Raw genomic sequence first — 15,754 nt, forward strand, 5'->3', positions numbered from 1 at the left:
ACCTACAGTGGGAAGCGGTGGGTAAATAAGGTGAAGTGTCAGGTCGTTGGTAGACATGGTACAGAGTGACTTCACTTCCCAATCTAATGCTTACTTTTAAGTTGCAAATATTTTATGAAAATTTTATTGAAATAGGAAATTAAATGTGCTTCAGTCATTGTTTAACACATATGATTCTCCAGTTTCAGAAAACGATAGATGCAGCCGTACACGCCATTATCCGTGTGTAGTGCTAGTATTTTTTGCCAGACACGGACATTATTGTAGATCCCTTCAGTAGCTCAAATGTTAATAGTTCAACAAAGGCTGATCAATCATGTTTAACCACGAGTCACCTCTTTCACAGTGAAGTTCACGTCGTTCAGCGTCCGCAAACCGAGAAGATGATTTTAAAGCATTCCACTGACTCACTACTGGTAAGTCCACTTCTTAGGATGCATTCATCCATAGTACTCACCTTCTGCTTGAAAATCCCAGACAATCTATCAACTTCGCATCTCTGAAACCTTTACTGTTAATTGTTACTCTGGTTGCGACTGCTCCCTATCTTCTACAATCCTCATATATGCGGGTATCCTTGTCACAATCCTTGATCCTGATTTCCAGCAGTTGGACAACATACCACAGACGAAACTGGTTACAATACATGATATTTAACATGAACTCCCCAAAAAATGCAACATTTTTCCTGGCCACGACTGCATCATTTGTACCGTTCCTTGAAGTCCTTACTGTCCTATGTAATACGATAATCAGTACGGGCTATATTCTGAGCTATGGGAAACGTGTAGAACCTCATTTTTCTTAAATTTAACAAATTGCCCACTGAGAATGTCCCCTTACAATTACTTAGCCCAACTTCTGTGTTTTGCAATCTCCTTGATCCCCGACCCCCATGCCTACTCAAGAAATCTAGTCATAAACAGCCAATTAGTTCTTCCTGGTAAGCTATGTAACCTCCATAACATCTTCTCTACCGACGAACAGCTCCAGTTTTTCGCCCACATCATATGCCAGCAGCTGCATAACGAAACATAGGTACCCCATTTTCATGTCTCTAGACACTGACAAAAGTCTATCGCTGTGTATACCATTCTAATGGCCTCTATGAGCTCTAGACTGATGCACCTCCAATTAACTGTGTCTTCCTCATAGCATCCTTTCTGTCCAGTCGTCCGTAGGGCTATTGCTGACCAACTGTAGGTGTAACTCAAGTCTACGCCAGTTATCCACATTTTGCATTCTCTTTATTGTCATGATGCTCAAAGCACCTCCTCCCATCCGATCTGTCCAGTACGCTGCTGGAACCACTTTCCTTCCGCTACAGCCAATTTCTCAAAAGTGATACGACTAATTGCATTACAATCTATAAACTGATGGTATGAAGAATGACTACATAAAGGGGACCCTTCCATATCAAGGCAATAGTTACTGAAAAACTACCCTTGCCTTACGCCTATAGGACTTCTACATACTCACTTAAAACTGCCCTGTCTAACTAATTAATACTGTAGAAATCTGAAACATATTACTAACCAGCGAACAGAAAGTGCATAACCGACTAAACCTATTGAAATGCGAGGACTGTATTATTCTTCTGACATTTACATCGATTAGACCAATCATCCCTTGTATAAATATCACTTCTTTTCCAATCTGCAAAAATTCCACGACCCTCTCCACATTCTTGAATGCCATTAATTCCAGATTTCTTTCTGCGTCTGTTACCTTAACCTCATTAATCCTTTCCCAGTATGTCAAATATCTCTTGACCGTGACCAAATATGAAAACCTACACATTTCCTATATATCTGTGAAATTAGTACTGAGTTATTGTTGTTTCCTTCCTACTGCACCTATACATGGCATTACCGGAACTCTATACCTAAACACCCTCCAAATTCTTTCACAACACAGCTCTAACTGGTTCCCACTCATAGGCCATAAGAGCATCTACCCTTTGTCGTTTTTATCTACATCAGAATTCCTCCTCCCGTTCTTTTCCTTCCTCTCTATAGCCGTGATCCTTCGTCCATTCCGATAACTTACTACCAAACACCATATTTTGCTATTTCAAACTTCTTCACATTACAGTGCATCAACATCTTCCATTGCTACTCATCACAAGACCCTCTCACTCATTGAACTTTTCCTCTCCCAAATTACATTTTCCCATCCTGTTTATTAAGCGGAGTAATCCATATATCTTTTGACTGGTGAAATATGCGATTTCGAAGCATCCATGTACAAAAGGTCACAGAGTATGTCAGTCGGAGACAACTCGTAAATGAGAAAGGAGACTTAGAACCAGAAAATTCTGACATATTAGGTTGAGCTGGCAAGCTTACGGAAGATCCTCTTCAGTTTTTAAGTCTAAAATGACTGCTGAGATGAAAAAAAAAAAAACAGTTTTTGACCCATGCATACTACCAGTAATAACTTATGGCTGTGAGACAGGTCTTGAAAACTGACAACAGCTGTGATAACGAAGTGCTGATCCCACGACCCTCCATACTCCATCCAATGACGCCGTTGACAGAGGATGAGCCGGCCGATGTGGACGTGCGGTTCTAGGCGCTTCAGTCTGGAACCGCGTGACCGCTACGGCCGCAGGTTCGAATCCTGCCTCGGGCATGGATGTGTGTGATGTCCTTAGGTTAGTTAGGTTTAAGTAGTTCTAAGTTCTAGGGGACTACTGACCACAGATGTTAGGTCCTATAGTGCTCAGAGCCATTTGAACCATTTTTGACAGAGGATGACACCGCGGCCGGTCGGTATAGATGGGCCAACCAGGGCCTGTGAATGGAATTTACGATACTATCAGAAACAAATTTCTTATATTCGTATTGACCAATGTCAGTTACTCTTCCTTCTTTATTGTTTCCCGTTTGCCCAGTGCTCCTTCATCTTCTCCCAGTGTTGACAAATTTCTTATATTCGTATCGACCAACTTCAGTTACTCTTCCTTCGTTATTGTTTCCCATTTGCCCAGTGCTCCTTCATCTTCTCCCAGTGTTGTCTTTTCTTCTCATCTTTCCGTGTTTTTCACGATTTATGATTTCGTCTCTCTTGAAAGACTTCTAAGAGTTCACTAATTTATTCGTAAAAAGAATTCTGTTATTTCCGATCCTTTGATGTGGTTCCTATGTATCTACGTACATCTATCTATATATGTAGTTCTTTTCTTATTTCTGTATTCCACGTTAATGTTGAATTATTTTTCCAGAAATATTGAAATATTTGTTTCCTTTGCCTGTCGTCAGGCATTCAGTAACGGTGTCCAAAGAACCTTCGCTTTGTCATTACTTCTGATGTTTTCTGTGTATTTTGGTAGAGCTCCATATTAATTCTCATTTTCTGACCATCAGTAGTTTGTATTACACCCTTTACTTTTCTAAAAATTCTCCTTAAACTGTTTCTATTCTGCCCAGCTCACAGTTCATCGTTAAGCATTCACATGCATATAATCATTCTGGTCATACAATTACTAGCTATGCATTTCTGGATGTAGATATTTCTGGCAAAACAATTTGCTCTTTCCATTTTACTAACTCTTGCATCAGCAGCAGATTTTTCTAGTATGTTTTGGTTTGTGGTTTCTGCGATATATTTGTGTTTGCTAACTCTATTTTGCATATTTCTGTTTCTTTGTATTTTTGTGCATTTATGATATTTGTCACGAATTTTGTTTTTCTTTTTTTTTCAGCTGAAATTCTGAGACCAGTTGTATTCGTTGTTCGTTCCCGACGATTTATCTGAGTAAGTGTTTCTGTCAACTATTTTGAAAGTATTGCAAAATAATCTGCAAAAGCCAAACAGTTTACTTTAATTTCATTTGATTTGCTTCCAAGAATTATTGGTTCAGGTTTGTTATTTTTTATCTCCAAATTCCAGATCCCTAGAACTTTTCAAACTTATTACTTCATTAATATATAAATTTTTTTAAAATTTATAACTCTGTTTTGTTTTTAAAATGGTTTATGCTGGGAGTGACTGTTATTATGCTGAAGTCCCAGTCCCGCCCAGTTGAGTGGAAGGACTGAAATAGCTATAAAAATGAAAAAAAAACTCCACATGAATTGTGACACTTCTTGATCATTAGAGAACATGTAGGCGCACATAACGTGTTTCTTTCTTAAAAACTGTACATCCTTTGTTAATATTAAGTTACAGTTATTTAAGAATTGTACCTGACGATGGAAGTGGAAGCTTAGAACTAAATTATCCATCACTGCTTGATAACAAGCCCTTTGTGTATACTTTCGAGAGTACAGATATTCCAGGATTACACGGATAGTGACTTTGCCTTAGTGGCCCCGCCGTTCTTGGTCCCCCCGGTAGTTTTAAAAGCGAGACTGCGGCGGCCGCCAGCCGGTTGCAGGCGAGGCAGCGGGCGCGTTGGGTCCTGTGCCAGGGAAAGTAAGCGGCGAGGCCGCGCCACGCGGCTTTCCCCACCAGCAGCAGCCTGCCCGCTTTTCGAATGCTCTCGCTTGTGCCCTCGCGCGCAGCGCAGCCAGCGCCTAGACCAACTCCACCGTTGAACGCTAAGCGGCCAAGTGTATCGCTGGGCTTCGGAAGTCGAAAACACTGTAGCCTCCAATTCTTGTCACTAACACCACGAGTTCGTTACAACAGGATCTGCTGGCGGATCTGTCACCAAAATATTATGATATCAATATCCACCTCTCAGTCTCATAATTTTTCCCTCTACATGCCTCATCTTAAGCCCACATTGCATTCTCTATACACTTCTTCCTTGGAAAGTGAAAAATATACAACTCCCTTCTCCCACACCCCTCCCCCCAGTCACACACATAAAAACGCGCACGCAAACACACACGCAAACACACACACACACACACACACACACACACACACACACAGGAGAGAGGGACAGAGAGAGTATATACACAACATGTATTTCAATAACCTTAACGAGGAAAATCATAGCTAATTCTGTTACTGTCTACAGCATTTTTTTTATAACTGTTACCAAAATGATCGATTTTCACTGAAATTCTTAGCTTCACTTGTTCATATTTCCTAAGGAAATCTATAGAAGTCAGCAGGAAAAAGAGCTATTGAAATTCTGGGTTTTTAGAAACATGCCTGTTTCATTTTTCATCCGCAACAGATAACTGTGTTCTTGAAGGTTTGTTTTCCTGATACACTGTAGGGAAGAAACTGGGACGCACCTTAGAGATATGGTGTGAGGATGAGATTTTCCTTTAAAATACTGTCAACAGACAGAAATCTAGTCGGACTAATTGGAGACACGAACTATTCTATTTTGTATTTCCACATAAACTGAACTAAATCGGAGTGGGTATAAAATTAACAATAAATAATATGAGCTTCTCTTCACAAGGTAGTATGGAAAATTGTATCTTGAGCACAAGAATAGATCGAAAATCACATTTTTCTGACAAATAATGTAGATAATATTACATACATAATGGTAAGACGACAGACATATGACAACATAACAACAGAAATTGTATTAAAAAAAGCCATATCACTGATCAAAAAACTACAAAATGTACCAATTACTCAATAAGCAGAATTGAAAAAGTTGCGTTAAAGAACTAAAGAAAGGTACCAAGACAAAATAGGAATGAAAAGTAAGTTTCAAATATCTAGTGGGTCAGAGAAAAAAAAGGATAGGGTAGATGGAGGTAAAAGTACGCATCAATGGTTTTATTAAATACTAAAAAAAAATTGTAGCAGTATTATATCAGGTACGCATGCAACACCCAGTTTCAAATCTTGGTAACATTAGGTAACAGTTTCATTGACATATAATTATTATTAGAGGAGTAATAAAAGTCTTCCTAAAAAGTAATTTTGTGTACTCGCACCCCATGCTGTGGGTGTGCGAGCACGTGAGCCTGGGGCAAGAATACGCAGTGCGTACCTTTACCCGGAAATGAGAAAAATAAAAAGGATTACAAATACATGCATCGAGAAACAAATCAGGAACTTTTTATTTTTCTGAGAATTCAAGAAGTAACTCTATTCATCTGAGGGGAAGACCGAAAACACTTTTATAGGGGGAAATCAAGTACTGCACTATTGCTTGTTCTTCTTCTAATGAAAGGTTTTTTGTGAATCGCACAAGGTGCTCACTACCTTTGCCGGTTTCAAGACGTTTTTTTAAGGCACCCTCTGAAATACCGACAGGTTTGAATGCTTGCCGTATTGAGTTCCTATCTGCAGTAAGGCCTAGAGATTGATGGTAGAGCGGCTGTGTTAATGGCTGTCTATTTGATTTTTTTCGGTCGGTTTCTGGAAAAAGATGCCGCTATGGAAGACGTGATTATATTCGAAATTCGAAGTGTGTAGGTATGTTTGATAAAACCACAACTCAACGAAAGTAAAACTACAGAAAATAAAAATCAGTTTAAGTTCTCTAAGGTGAATAATGAGGTCTCGAATGTAAATACCAACCTAAAATACTTAAGTGGAAGTACGGGTTAAGGGTAAAAGTTCGCAAATGGTTTCTTGATGGGCAAAAGAACGACCTTCGAGCTTCCACCTCATTAGAGATGCGTGCTTTCACTCCATTCCGCTAATTTTACTTTTCGGCAATCGACAGACATCACAAACAAGTAAAGTGATGGAGATCGAGGAGGATACTGGGAGCTTACATCCACCAGTTCTAAATAGATTTAGATTCACCTAATACTCAGTCAAAACTATACAAATTTTACATCGTAAACGTACAAAAGTGATTTACCGCATTTTCTCCAGCCGTTCGACTACCGCGAGGTTCTAGAACAGAACTGAGGAGATGATGACTATGCGGTGCCTTGTGGCAGAATGGTGAGCTTCTGCTTTAGAGAGCTGAAAACTTGATAATATGTACTCTTACTCGACGCGTACTTTTATCCCCACCTACCCTCTGTTAGTTGCCTGTCTAAGGTTGAAGCTTGTCACATAGTAAGCGTCAACAGTTGAAACAGCGTTTTTAGAAAACAAATATTATAAAACTAAGAGTGAAGCGAAAATCATCAGAAAATCTGGTGCCTCATTTTTTTCACTACTTAACCCAACATACTTTAAAATTATAGATTACAGAAATACTCCATCTTCAGCTCTTGTGCGAGGGTTGGAGCTTTAATAGTGGCAACTATTTATTTACAGTTCGTACAAAATAGATACGTGTTTCAAAGTTTTGCTGACCTTCAGAGTAGTCACCAGCATTGTGTATAACCCGTTGCCAGCGATGTGGAAGTCGTAGGATACTCTTAGCAGTGTCAGTTGTGTTGACAGTTCGAGTGCCGCGGTCTATTGCCCGACGAATTTGTAGCAGTTCTGAAGCAAATGCGGTGAAGTGTTTCCTTCAGTTTATAAATCGAGTTGAACTCACGAGGGCTTAAGTCAGGGGAGTGCAGTAGGCGGTATAGCACTTAGCAGCCCCATTGGTCAAACAAATCAGTAACAGCTTGCATTGTACGTGCTTGAGCATTGTCCTGCAAAATGATGGTCAGTTCCTGCAGAAAGTGTCATGAATTCTGTCTCTAAGCTGGTCGTAGGTTGTGTTCCAAAAATGATCTGGTGAGTACTTTGAAGGTCAGCAAAACTTTGAATCACGTATCTATTTTGTACGAGCTGTAAATAAATAGTTGCCACTATTAAAGTTCCAATCCTCGTATATTACGAGGCGTGCTGAAAAATAGGCCACCGAATACTTTATGTGAAAACTCTAAACTCTTTTTTTTTTAAATAAGGTAAATTTTATTAACATTATATGTCTTTATTCTTCATGTTTACAGGCCGGCCGGTGTGGCCGAACGGTTCTAGGTGCTTCAGTCTGGAACCGCGCGACCGCGACGGTCGCAGGTTCGAATCCTGCCTCGGGCATGGATGTGTGTGATGTCCTTAGGTTAGTTAGGTTTAAGTAGTTCTACGTTCTAGGGGACTGATGACCTCAGATGTTAAGTCCCATAGTGCTCAGCGCCATTTGAACCATTTCATGTCTACATATTTATTTCTTAACATAATTTCCCGGGAGACGAACAAATTTCTCCCAACGAGAGACTAATTTGTTGATACCGACACTGTAGAATATTTGACTTGCTGACGGGGCCACAGCCTCACCTCTACTTGCGCCACTTCATCATATCAAAGCGAAGTCCTCGAAGGTGTTCTTTAAGTTTTGCAAACAGATGAAAATTGGATGGGGCAAGCTGAAACTGTATGGAGGATGATCGATGACAGTGAACCCAAGGCGTCAGACCGTTGCAGATGCCGCAGCGCTGGTGTGTGGCCCGGTATTGTCACGCTGGAGGAGAGGGTGCTCCTTGTGTGGACAAACTCTTCGAATTCGTGCACTCCGTTTTCTGACGATCTCTCATACACCGTTATTGCGTCAGCGAAACAGGAAAGTCGACCGAGTAATATGCGTGCTATGTAATACTTCAATCGAAATTGAGAACAGAATGAAAAAAATGGGAGGCATTACTTCTCAAAACGCCCTCGTAGCTAGGAGACCTTCGAGATCAGGGACGAAGCAACGCGTCATGTTGACTTTAGAACTGAACTGCTACGAGACAAAATTGAAACCCATGATACACTATGCTCAGAGCCCGGTATGAGGCTATTTAATGTAACTGCCACATTTCATTTGGGCAGTGGTCTTAAGTGTAATGCCTCTGATTGCATGATATGACTGTTGTACAAATAGTATTCGAGTCATAGAAAAGAAAGATGGCACAGCGCAACTTTTGGATTATGGTATTCACAGACATAATTGGCAGAGTAGACGAAAACCACATAGTTGTTCAGTAGCTGAAAGTTGTGCCATGTATCATTTCACTGTTGTGGAGAAAATTCCATCATTGAGAAAACATTCAACGGCAGTATGGGTAGGCTTGACCAGCAGCATTAGTTTCATTACCTTGTAGCTAAGTGCATGAAGACATCAAACCATTACCGCCCAAGAAGTGCTCTGTAGTGATGGTTGTGACTGATGTGGTTCTCATTTCTGCCGCCCTTGACGTATCTCCCAGTTACACTGCAGTCCTTTTTCGCAAATGGTTAAATCTGCATTAAAATTGAGAAAATTAAGCAACTTGTACTGTGTGAAAAATAACATACTGGAAGCAGAGCACTTACCTTACATAAAAATGATGAACAGTTCCAAATTTGAAAGTTGTGTCAAGTTAAAACAGTACTGCGATAACTAAAAGCTAGAATACTTCTTCTCCCCCACTGTCCATCAACTTGTGCTGTCCCCGACCATATACTACACAAATTTAAAAACGTACTGCAGTCAGCCTGGTCCAAGAGTCTTCCTCATCTCTTCATGTGTAATTCAAGCTCTGGACCATTGTTTCGAGCAAAATAGTGCGGTGGAAACACTTGATTCGCATTCGGGAGAACGGAAATTCAGATCACTGACCAAACAATCAGATTTAGGTTTTCAATCGTTTCCTTTAATCACTTAACGAAAATGCCTGAAAGATTCCTTTGGAAAGAACATGGCCGATTTCCGTCTCTATCCAGACTTGTGCTCCATTGCTAATAACCTCATCGTCGATGGGATATTAAAACCTGAGTTTCCATCTTTCCCTGGACCTTTTAGTGCGTATCTCGGCCCCAGGAGTCGTATGTTTCATTTGGGCCTCTACCATATTTTTACAATTTTTATTACTTCGTAACTTTTGTACTTTGAGAATATTCGAAAGTGTATCATATAGTATTTCCATACCATGTTACTCGTATCTCACTGGTTCAGTCATCATAGACAACACATTTTTAAAATGTTTGCTAATTTTAGCGTTCTCACACTTTACAAGTATGCAGAAGTTTCTCCACACTTCACACTTCGCACGTCTAAGCCTTGACAACTAAACACCATCTGTAACTCATCTCTTAATTTTTCCACTCATCGGTCTATATTTTTGAGGTAATTATGTGTATTTCCGACATAGTTCTATGTTTGTTAGTGGATAACGCAACCAGAAACGCATGCTTTTAAATTACTTTATTTCAAAGCTATAACCGTTTTTGAGCTATCACGCCCATTTTCAGGTACCTAACATTTCAATTACATTGATATTTTGGTCAGCAGCCTGTTTTCTGCTCCTGCACTGCAAAAGAATATTAGCATATTTAGAGCACTTTTTATGTTGTTTCGTTAGCAAAAATATGCTAATGTGTCTGCATTTATTTAGATGTTGGTGAAATAGTTTTATACACTTACATGTGTTCTTGTGGATGGTGATCAGTTTTAATGTGGCACTGACGGTTATCAAAGACGATGTTTCCCCTGCTGCACTGCAGACAGCACACATTTTTTAAATAAATCACTGTGACACACTTCATAATATTCATAATGATAGTTAGAGCGTCATACATGCCCTTTACATTCGATGGATGCTTTTGTTTACCATGCAGAAAGCATCCATTAAGCAAAGATATGAGGGCTATTCGGAAAGTAAGATCCGATAGGTCGCGAAGTGGAAACCACAGCGAAAATCGGATGAAGCTTTGCACAGATGTGTTGAACAGTGTTTCTAGTATGCCTACCGATAGCGTCACATCGCTCTTTTGAGTTCCGAGGACACAGTGCGCACATGAAGATGCGTACAACAATAGTGTCTCCCACCTAGAATGGGTGCCCACTGCGAGGTTTCGCCTGACTTCATGCAACCCCACATAACACGCCTGTCACGCATTTCCTTCTTCATGACAAATATCAGCCACACACTGCGGGGGCAACGAGGATGCCTGCATCGTTTCCAATGGAATGTGTTTGATCACCCACCATACAGCCCAGTCTTGGCCCCCACTGATGTTCATCTCTGCTAACATGAACTGCTGGCTGCGAAGGTAACAAAATGGCTGTGAGCGCTATGGGACTTAACTTCTAAGGTCATCAGTCCCCTAGAACTTAGAACTACTTAAACCTAACTAACCTAAGGACATCACACACATCCATGCCCGGGGCAGGATTCGAACCTGCGACCGTAGCGGTCGCGCGGTTCCAGAGTGTAGCGCCTAGAACCGCTCGGCCACCCCGGCAGGCGCGAAGGCAACATTTTGCCACAGATAACGGACTAAAGACCAGCGTTGAGAAGTAGTGGAAAGCACAGGAGGCTGTCTTCCATGACGAGGGTATTGGAAAGTTGGTACAACGCTAAAACAAACATCTAATTCGGAGTGGCGACTTTGTAGAGAGCAGGAAGACATTTTTTTTTCGCTGTGTTTCCCATTCGTCCATCGCTCGGACCTTACTTTCCAAATAATCCTCGTGTAAAGATATCATTCATTTCCTATTGAGCAGAGATGTAAACTTTGCAAAGAAGATGAAATTGCTAGATGTTAATAACAAAAAAATTCCCAAGTATATGGATCGTTTTTTATTTGTATGCAAATTTTCCTTTTATTCAGTTTTCCATGTGTGTGCTTATGATGCGAGTTCCCCTCTAGGTTGACGAAGCAAGGTTCGTACTGTTCCCTGGCATGATGGACCTAGTGCTGCAGGAGCCCCCAAGTAACCCAGTGATTGCAAATTACTGTGGATGAGGAAACGTTACTGAATGCCTACTGGACAAACAATGAATGACTAAAGAGCTGACCATAACAACTAAGTCACAGTGGTGGGATTGCTATTACAATAACTAATGTGGTCGCCCTAACAAAAAGTTTCTGTTCGAAGGCCGTACAATACAGAATCGGTACGCTCAACAGGAAAAATCCCCGTGAACACTGAGGCAGACATCCCACCAACGCACCAGGTTAAAGATATCCGTTTCGCAAAACGCTGCTGCGTGAAGGAGTCGTTGCCATATGGGGACAAGCGTTGTCATAAAACTCAGCACCCCTTGTCGCAGTTTCCCCAGAAGTTTGATCTTAAATGGATGCCGCAATTTTTTCAACGTTGCGAAGTACAGTACCGCAATAATGGAGACACAAGTTTACTTGAAATCAATAAGCAATGGTCTCCAGTAATCAAAGAACAGTATGAGCATCACCTTTCCAGCAGTTGGTTGGCTCTCGAGCTTCTTGGGACAAGGGGATCATGGATGACACCTCTGCATCGTCGATGCTTCCGGCTCCTGTTCCCAGTGGTGGCACCAGCTTTCGTCACTTGCAACAATGCACTCAAGGAACGTGTTGCCTTCAACAATGAAAAGCATCAGGTGCTTCAGGCAAACAGCCATCCAGTTTGCTTTTCGTTTGGCGTCCAGCACCCAGGGTATTAATTAGCTGAAGACCTTACGGTAGGCTAACTCCTGCTGGATAAAGTGTTGCACGCTACCGAAGCTGATGTTGAATTCATTTGCTAGGGCACGAATGGTTATGCGCCGGTCCGCCCTAATAGTATCATCAACTGCCCGCTTGTTGTTACCTGTTATGGGTGAGGCTGGCCTCCCAGCTCGACCGGGGTCCTGTGCGAATGGCAACCAGCAGAGAACTTGGCGCACCATTCCACAACGATGGTTTTCGACAGACATCGTGCTCCATACAGGTTCTTCATTCCCCAATGAATGTCTAGCGGTGTTTGCCCTTCAGCAAATAAGAAAAGAATAACAGCGTGTTGGTCCTGTTTAGATGCATTTGGTAATAACGTCATCCTACTTCACATTTCTGCATTAAACACAAGCACATTAGAAAGGCATGAATACCACACTAATCCCTTGCCTTCATATGAGTGCTTATATACATGCATCGAAGTCGTGTTACGTTCTATATACGTTGCAACAATGCCCTCAAATTTAAATGTTTTGATTTCCCTTACACTAAATGAAAATTAGTGGTCCAGAAATATTAATTTGTTTATAAAAACAACAGAAAAACAGTTTCCCCACAAGAAACAAAACACTCTTAAAAAGAAAAAGAAAAAGAAAAAGAAAAAGAAAAAACACTCTTTCGCTGAAATCTGTGGTGAAAGACTGTGGTGGTTATTGTTCAGAAAACAAATACTCTTATGACTCAATGACACATAGTCCTTCGACTTTAACTATTAAGACGAGTGATTATTCGCATCAAAAAATATGAAAATATTGCCAGAAGATCATTAACTACACTCCTAAGCTCTGTGATCAACACAAATTTTATCGTTAATCTAGCCCCAATGTTGCCTAACCTTAAATCCAATCATCCTATCCCTCGTTGCTGATTCAAAACTTCGCACTGCATGCTGTTCTCATCACAGTTGGTTCGATGACCCTGATGCAGATGACACGATGATGCTGCAAGTTGTGCTCTCCCTTCACTTGCGAGTAGCATATGCAAGTAAGCTGTTACCCTAATATGTCTGCGCAAGCCATTGACGCTGATGGTAAAAGTCCGCTGCACTGCTCACTACAGGATGGAAATACTTCTATGTTGAGTCGAGGCAAGCTACTGCTCTTTGAAGACCTCCTAATTCCAAATACGAGCTCCTCTCTATAAACCAGACTGTACTCTAATGCTTCTCACCAAGGAATGCGCTCAAGTCAGTCTGTATGGCTCACCACCTTAGCTCATAGCAGTGCACCTTTTCCGTCCCCATGACCAGTTGCGAGGGATACACGAAACACAGCTCCCAATCAAAAGAGTTGGCAATAATATTTAACTCCCATCAGCATAGAGCCAATCGAACTTGACTGAAGCGGATGTCCGCCCAAACTCACCCCTCTAGCTTCTTACGCAAGCATTCCTCCCCCACAAGAATGCAAGTGAAAAGTCAAACATGTAGCTTTAAGTGCTGTTTGCTTTTCGCGAGACTCTGGAAAAGATGTTACCTGTCCCGAAACATTTTCAGGACAGATTTCTGTCATCCTTTTGGCCGCGCAGCTTAAGACTGATTTATTAGCCAGAGTCTCTCTCTGCATTTTTCACTCCCTGTTTCTAAAGAAAAGACGTCCTCTTGTGAGTCTGCAGAACATGGGCAGGGCTGTTTACAGATACAAGCGGGCACTGTGGTACCCCAGTAAGTGGCCAGGCAACACGTCGCATGCCTCCCCGAGTCATGTACTCAGCCCTGCAGGTTCCAAACAGAAAGCTCGTTGTAAATTTCACTCTTTCCAACAGCGTAGAACAACAGTACTTTTCGTGAACGCTACCCTACTGTCTACTGTACCATACGCACTGATGTTACAGTAAATGTAAGACGAAAGTTAGGCGATGAAATCAACTGAAAGACTCACTATGTATGAACTTAGCAATCACTCGTTATGTGTTTGTAAATTAAACTGCTGTCAAATAAGACTGTGCCCTTTAACTGATAACCATGTGGGTTTTCTCAAACAGAACCTCAGGATAAATATTTCTTTTTTTTTCGACAAAAAATTTATGTAGTGTTTATATAATTTGGTTTGAAAGGACATGAGAGGAAATTTGATGTTTGTTATGTCTGTACACAAGTAGTAGTACTAATGATAATTTCGTGCTTTCGCTTCTCGCACCCAGTCTATTGCAAATTAGTGGTGTCATTAAAAAAAGTAAAGTATTCTTTTCTTCAGTATATTTTTGTTTCGTATACACTTTTAACACCCCCCCCCCCCCCCCCAAAGAACCATGGATCATGCCGTTGGTGGGGAGGCTTACGTGCCTCAGCGATACAGATAGCCGTACCGTAGGTGCAACCACAACGGAGGGGTATCTGTTGAGAGGCTAGACAAACGTGTGGTTCCTGAAGAGGGGCAGCAGCCTTTTCAGTAGTTGCAGGGGCAACAGTCTGAATGATTGACTGATCTGGCCTTGTAACAATAACCAAAACAGCATTGCTGTGCTGGTACTGCGAACGGCTGAAAGCAAGGGGAAACTACAGCCGTAATTTTTCCCGAGGGCATGCAGCTTTACTGTGTGGTTAAATGATGATGGCGTCCTCTTGGGTAAAATATTCCGGAGGTAAAATAGTCCCCCACTCGGATCTCCAGGCGGGGATTACTCAGGAGGATGTCGTTATCAGGAGAAAGAAAACTGGAGTTCTACGGATCGGAGCGTGGAATGTCAGATCCCTTAATCGAGCAGGTAGGTTAGAAAATTTAAAAATGGAGAAGGATAGGTTAAAGTTAGATATAGTAGGAATTAGTGAAGTTCGGTGGCAGGAGGAACAAGACTTTTGGTCAGGCGAATACAGGGTTATAAATACAAAATCAAATAGGGGTAATGCAGGAGTCTGTTTAATAATGAATAAAAAAATAGGAGTGCGGGTAAGCTACTACAAACAGCATAGTGAACGCATTAGTGTGGCCAAGATAGACACGAATCCCACGCCTACTACAGTAGTACAAGTTTATATGCCAACTAGCTCTGCAGATGACGAAGAAATTGAAGAAATGTATGATGAAATAAAAGAAATCATTCAGATAGTGAAGGGAGACGAAAATTTAATAGTCATGAGTGACTGGAATTCGGTAGTAGGAAAGGGAGAGAAGAAAACGTAGTAGGTGAATATGGGTTGGGGCTAAGAAATGAAAGAGAAAGCCGCCTGATAGAATTTTGCACAGAGCACAACTTAATCATAGCTAATACTTGGTTCAAGAATCATAAAAGAAGGCTGTATACATGGAAGAAGCCTGGAGATACTGACAGGTTTCAGACAGATTATATAATGGTAAGACAGAGATTTAGGAACCAGGTTATAAATTGTAAGACATTTCCAGGGGCAGATGTGGACTCTGACCACAATCTATTGGTTATGAACTGTAGATTAAAACTGAAGAAACTGCAAAAAGTTGGCAAATTTAAGGAGATGGGACCTGGATAAACTGAAAGAACCAGAGGTTGTACAAAGTTTCAGGGGGAGCATAAGGGA

At 41.2% G+C, this 15,754-nt stretch overlaps 1 protein-coding gene across 1 annotated transcript in view; it reads right to left on the reverse strand.

Annotated features, from left to right (window-relative positions):
* Window positions 1–15,754, reverse strand: part of LOC126184371 (uncharacterized) — a 73,916-nt gene that overhangs the window by 37,116 nt on the left and 21,046 nt on the right. The gene's annotated exons all lie outside the window — the stretch shown is intronic.

Source organism: Schistocerca cancellata, chromosome 4 (assembly GCF_023864275.1).
Source record: "Schistocerca cancellata isolate TAMUIC-IGC-003103 chromosome 4, iqSchCanc2.1, whole genome shotgun sequence".
In the NCBI taxonomy this organism is placed as follows: Eukaryota; Metazoa; Arthropoda; class Insecta; order Orthoptera; family Acrididae; genus Schistocerca; species Schistocerca cancellata.